This window comes from Athene cunicularia (assembly GCF_003259725.1).
Source record: "Athene cunicularia isolate RWA chromosome 4 unlocalized genomic scaffold, athCun1 chr4_part2, whole genome shotgun sequence".
NCBI lineage: Eukaryota > Metazoa > Chordata > Aves > Strigiformes > Strigidae > Athene > Athene cunicularia.
The window spans coordinates 33,907,211-33,913,825 of NW_020799099.1; positions in this window are offsets into that span (position 1 = coordinate 33,907,211).

Sequence of the window (6,615 nt, forward strand, 5' to 3'; positions counted from 1 at the left end):
CCCCCTCACGGCCCCGGGAGCGTGTGGCGCCTCCGCCCGCCTCAGGCGTTCCGATAAACCCTGCGCGGTCCTTTCACCCTAAATCCCACTGAACTGCGGGGGAAGCCATGGAAGTAACTAGTACGTCCGCAATTAAATGAATATCAGCGTTTCTGAAGCGCGAGTCTTACTGAGGGAGCTGGAGGGGTTTAGTCTGGAGAAGAGGAGGCTGAGGGGAGACCTCATCGCCCTCTACAGCTCCCTGAAAGGAGGGTGCAGAGAGCTGGGGATGAGCCTCTTTAACCAAGTAACAAGTGACAGGACAAGAGGGAATGGCCTCAAGTTGCGCCAGGGAAGGTTTAGATTGGCTGTTAGGAAGCATTTCTTTCCAGAAGAGGTTGTTGAGGTTGGAATGGGCTGCCCAGGGAGATGGTGGAGTCCCCACCCCTGGAGGGGTTTAGGAGTCGCACTGACATAGCGCTGAGGGGTCTGGTGGTGTTGCGAACTGTTAATGTTGGGTTGGTGGTTGGACTGGATGATCTTCAAGGTCTTTTCCAACCTTGATGGTTCTGTGATTCTGTGGTTTTCTGTTAAAGGTGTGTTGTGCTCGTCAGTGAGTGCTGCTTGTAATGCGGTGGCCCTCAGCCCCTGGGTGGTCTTTCTGCGTTGTGTTCAGGTGTTCTCCAGCGTGTAACTCCTGTGGGGTTAGGCAGGGTGGCAAAATCTGAGGAAGGCTCAAGAAAACCAAGCGTGTGTGTGTGTGGTGGCAGTTCACCCTCAGATGTTTGCAGGTGGAGCTCCTGGAGAGGAGACTCCCAACCAGAGTCCAGCAGGGTTTGCTGGCTCCAGCTCAGCGCCCCATAAATCTGGCAGATCAATAAACCTCCTGCACAGCAGCGTCCAGACTCAGAAACCTGTGATTTAACGCCTTGCTTCTGGATCTTACAGCATTAGAGATCACATCAAGCGACTTCACGGAGTTGCTCTCGCCTAGCCAGGCTCAATAGCTCCAAACCAACGCTCCTGCCTGCCTGTGCTGCTTCCCCAGTTCCCGGGCAGGAACAACCCTTGCAGAACATGGTGCACAGGGTGCTGCTCCCTTTGGACCTCAGGATGGTCTTTGAGCCACACTAAAGGTAACATGCAGGACCCAACCTAATTTTAGTGGCTTTGCTGAAGCAACTGCACCGCATAACCTGTAGTATCTTTATAGGTACTATGCAGCTTGAACCATATGTTGCAGTGAAATATAGTCAAATCATATCCGTATGTTACAGGAATATACCCAGTTATAAATAATTTCATGCTGTGTAGATACTCAGGGAGATAAAGGCATTTTGGAAGTGTGCCCTCTGCTGTATTTTTTTTTTAATATACTATAGAAAGTATGTCTTTCTAATATCTACATCTTCTGGGTGCCTCCACAATGTTACTAGCATTGCGTTAATAACATTTTAACCTCACAATCAGATAAATTCAGATTAGACTGAATGTTTTTTGAGTTAGGAGAACCTATTTTAATTAGAGCCCTGCAGCCTGTTTGTACTGGAAAACAAGTCTGTTGTTTTCACTTCCCTTAGCTGTTTCACTTAAAAGTATGTCACCTTCTCTACAAAAGGCATTTTTAACTCAGTTATCCTCTGTATCCCTGCAGGCAGTCCTTCCAGGTGATGGCTGGGCTTTAGGAGTTTGTTAGTAACTCTCCTTGACTGCTGTTTTAACAATGACGGGTGTTTCTCACCCTGTTACAGTCTTGCTTGCTGCACTCTTTAGATGGTGAGCCTGGCAACCAACAGGTTCTCATAATTCTTTCCAGCAAGACAGTCTCCAGCAATTGATTGGTGGGGGAAAATGGGGCCAAAGTCTGCAGGTGGATACAGGTAGATGGAAAGCTTGCTTACCTGGTAAAGAACTTGCATGTTATATACTATAAGAGGGGGGAAAAAATATTGCAGGCTGATCTTGGGGAAATTCACCTCTCTGCTGTAGAAATTCCACTTTGCTCACGCGTTACATTTGCAGGTTTTTGTCTAAATTGTCCCAAAATGAGCAAAGTTGGAAGATCTTTGATGTTAAATTGTGGGATGGCATGGAAACCAGACATATTGGCTCCTATGATGTTGCAGCCAAAACAGAGTAGTAATTCCAAGAGTTACTGGTTTACCTACCATTTCCTTTTTGGTATGTATGCTGTTGAGGGTTCATTCTACTTTGCATGCTTGTGGTTTCTGACTGTGGTATTTTTTTCTGATTCTTCACTCTGGTGTTTGAGCTTGAGCACCAGGCTGAAACTCTTTTTCAGAGGTTAACCTGTGTGAGAGGGGTTTTTTTTTGTTTTCCTTTAGAGGAAATTGTCTTTATCCAAGCCCCTGCTGTTATCATTACAGAGGGGTTGTCAGCAGAGAACAGATGGTGTCTTTAGTCTACACGGTGCTGTCTGTGACTAGGTTAGTGTAAAACAGCTGCACAGATGCTTCCTTAGGTTTGTACCGGAGTGTATGCGGATGTACTGGATGTCCCACAATGCATCTTCCTATTGTAAGTGCCTGCTATGAATCCCTTTACCCTAATATCTGAAATTGTGCAGCTGGCCTGTGCTCCTGGGCCCCAGCATTTAGGAACTGTTTCTGTGTGACCCGGTTGTATCCCAACTCCTTATCCTGCCAAGATCCATGCATGGTACTTTTTTCTTTCCCTGTCCTTTGTCCCTGGATTTCCAAGGGAAGTATACCTAAGTGCTGAGCCAGCAGGGAGCAACCCTGCCATGCACAGCCCTGGTCTGCCCAGTTCAGGGACCAAGACTATTGGATTGATGCTGCTGGGTGTAAATTCCACAGAGAGAACACCTAGCTCATCTTGCTTTCCTTTAAAATGTTTGCTTTCCTAACCCTTCCTCTATTTTCCAGTGCAAAGAAGCCAACCCCTGGATTCGAAATATCTGATGCATTACCAGATATAAACAAACAAACAGACAAACAACCAAAACCAACACACCGCAGAAAAAAAAGCCCACAACCCTAAGTATTTTGTATGAGAAATCAACCAGAACAACAGAAGTTCAGCATATCACATGACTTGCCTATTTGTTTTTCCTTACCTCACCTGCTTTGCACTGGGTAATACATCATCAATGAAATTTGTTGTGCGCTTTAAATGTGAAGCTTTAGGGATTAAGAGTATATCCCAAACAATAAGATTCCTTTTATAACACAGAATGTGTCCCAGGGAAGACACACCTATGGATGTGTGTAGGGTAACCAAAGAGTACCTTGCATTTTAGGGGGATGCTTGGTGACCCCTTTGGCTGGAGGTGGCCAATCCAAGCCCTTGTATAGCAATTCTTGCTTTTATCAGCCTGTAGTATTTTGTTAACTCTTGTGTTAGAAAGTGTCATTTCTTTGTTCTGTAAGTTGTGAGCATGGCAAGTCTTGTCTGGGAACTGTTCCCAGGAGAACCTGAAACAATCGTTCTGAAGACTGGCTTCGGTTTGACAGGGATCTGGCAGCATTTGCTTCTCTATGGTTTCCCCACTCACCAGGAGGAGCAAAATTAGTGGGGTAAATACTAATTACATGTAAGCATGAGCAATTTGGTCGACTTCGCTATGTGGCTGTTTACTCTGAGTCTTTGGAATATGCAGCTCAAGGCTGAGAGACTGGGCACAACCTGTGTTCACAGAGGGTTTTTTAGCTTTGTTTACAAACTCACTGCTCTCTACTCTAGAGAATGTATACCTTAGCAAGAAAATGACATAATGTTCACAAAGGCTGAAAATTTATCATTTTCTTCTAGCCACTCTGCAGTTTAAAGAACAAATTAAGAGAATTCTCTTCATTGCTGGAAATACTTGAACACCGTTCCACCGATTGGTTTATTAAACTGTTCTTACATTATACACTAGATCACTTGCTTCCAATAAGTGGATTTTCTGAATGAAGAGTTATAAAGAGAGCTCGTAGTTTTTAGCAATGTGTCAGAGCTCCCAAAGTCAAAACTGACTTGGATGTCACTACGAACAGGTGCTAATCCCTTTCTTTCTTACTAATCCATTTTATATTTTCTAAGGCATTTGGTTAAAGCAGAGAAGGCATTCATAATAGTCATCTATATTAAATTTATAGGAACAACATGTTTCACTTTACAGATGCAATTATCTATACTTGTATCCTGTTCCAATTAAGCTTTCCTAAAACTAGCTGAAGTTGCTGGTAAAAGTAATTAATTTATTCACTTTTCACTGAAAGAACATTTTTTGCTTAAAATAGCGACAAGCTGCCTGGGCTATAAAGCATCACGAACAGTTTACCTGAATGCATATGTGTGCACTGTTACAAAACTACAGAAGAGAATTTTATTACTCTGGACTCAGATTCTAAGTCATTACTGCTAATGACAAACATTTTCAGACGTTTTATTTCTAAAATGCTGGTGTACACCCTGTTTTTTCCACAGTACACAGTGCAAACCAACAAGCCTTTCACTTCCTTTCTGGCAACATTACAGGCGCTAGAGGCGCCTGCGTAAGCTGACTGATGACAGAAGCTTCACTGTTCACCACTAGAATAGAAATGTATTCTCCTTTTCACTAACAGAAGAAGGTATTGTACATATTTCTGAGATGAGTTTACTATTTGAACTGTACTGGTTTCTCCTTTAATTATTGCCACAATGAAAAAGACAAAAAGGAATACAAATGGCTTAATTCTTTTTCCTTGTGATGCTAACTTGCAAGACCCTTTACATCAAATCTTCATCATTCTGTTTCTCCGTGGAAATGATAGACAGACTCTGATTAGTTTTTTTCAAGTAATGTTGCTTTACACCAGAATTCTTAGCAATTCTTGTTACTCTTTCCAAGTAACCTCAAAAGTCTTTTGTAGCCTTGTGCACATCCTTGTGCAAATTTACAGACTTCTGTCAAATGCAGATTTTGAGTAGTTTGCCCTTTTCCCAACCAAATCAAATTATACAAAATGAGCAGCTATTCTGGCTTACATTGGTCTAACTATTGTCTGTGTCCTTACTTATTGTGCATATTTTGGTAGTCCTGAATGAGAATGGCACCTCATCAGACGACGTAACCTGGGAGCATCTGGTTGGGGAAAAAAATCCAGTCTCTTTAGAAAATATACAAAAAGAAAGCCTTAGAAAGTCATATTTTCTTCTTTAACCCTGAAGAGGCCTGCCTTCTAATGTAACTGTGTCTTATCTTTTGCTGGATTTTTCATGCGTGCAAATGCTCTTATTTCTTCTCTGATTCCACAAAAAATCGTTTTTTAACAGACTGAGCAACTGAACTCTTTGCAGCTTTAGGTTGTGGATATCAACATATATGACATAATGTTGTCCTGTTAACAGTTTGATCCTCCTTGTAATCATCAGCTATAGGTCTGCCTTCAGATTTTGTGGAAGGACTTATTAGCAAGGTTACATAAAGCTTTACTGGTAACTTAATGAGATGAAAAACTGTTTTGGCTTTCTGTAAGTTAGACCTAAACATTTAGAGGTTTGTATCTGCTTTTTAAAAGGAGGGATTTATGTGAGAAACGTAGTCCTTAATACTGGCTTTCTGGAAAGTGTATCTGAGAAAAGAGTAAGAGAATTTCTAGGTTCTTTAAAATGAAGAAAGAGAGCCTTGATTTACTTATAGAGCATTGATCAGAAGAACAATACAGAAGTTTCTGCAGCTGTTGGATGTCATCTCACCATTTTGGTTTTGGTTCCATTCCTCTGAGTTTTTATTTGAGTAGGTAATTTTTTGAGGGAACTTTATCAAGTGCTACGAGTTTCTAAATGAAAAGGTATTTCTTTCATTAAAGGTGAAAATATTTTCACAAATTCTGTTAATGAATGCTTTCCTTGATTCCATATCTTTTGATATTGCTGTTAAAATACTTAGCAAGAAGTTTCTATCTTGCTACCATTTTGTGTTCATCTTGATTTACATGGAAATTATTTATTTTTAATACCTATGTACTTAATAGGGAAACGCTGCTGTTTGAGAGAGCAGTAGCTATTAAATATTCATGCATCGCACTCAGTTAATCAGGCTCAGTAACCCCTGTTGCTTTGCCACAATGGCTTTTCACTGTACTAAAGAAACTTTGATATGAAGACTGTATTCTGATTACGCTTCAGATTGTACATACAAAGTGTGTTGTTCTACTTGTCTGTTTAGTATCCTTTCCAGTACATTTTAAGAAACAGTGGAAAGCTTTATGCAATTACAAACATACCAGAATTCATTAAAACCGGTGCATCTTTGTGATCCTACTTAAAATTTAATTATGGAACACTTGTTTCTAAAACATCAGGTCAGCCTCAGGCAAAGTCAACTTATGATCATCATATTGCAAGCCTGGCTTCTTAAATTGTTCCTTGAATTTGCTGTTGTCCACCCTAAGGAATCTTCTTCTCTCACCTTGTAAAAGATTTATTTTTTCTGCTGTTCTGGAAGTATTGTTCTTCTGCAGCCCTACAGTTAGAGCTATAAGGCCCATTCTGTCTCATAGTTTCTGTGCTCCAGTTAATCTAATTATCTTAACTTCAACTGGGAGAGATGAGGAAGACTGTTTCCTACAAAGTATATGATAGTTTCTTCCTATTATAGGTTAGGAATTTATAGGTTTCTCCCCT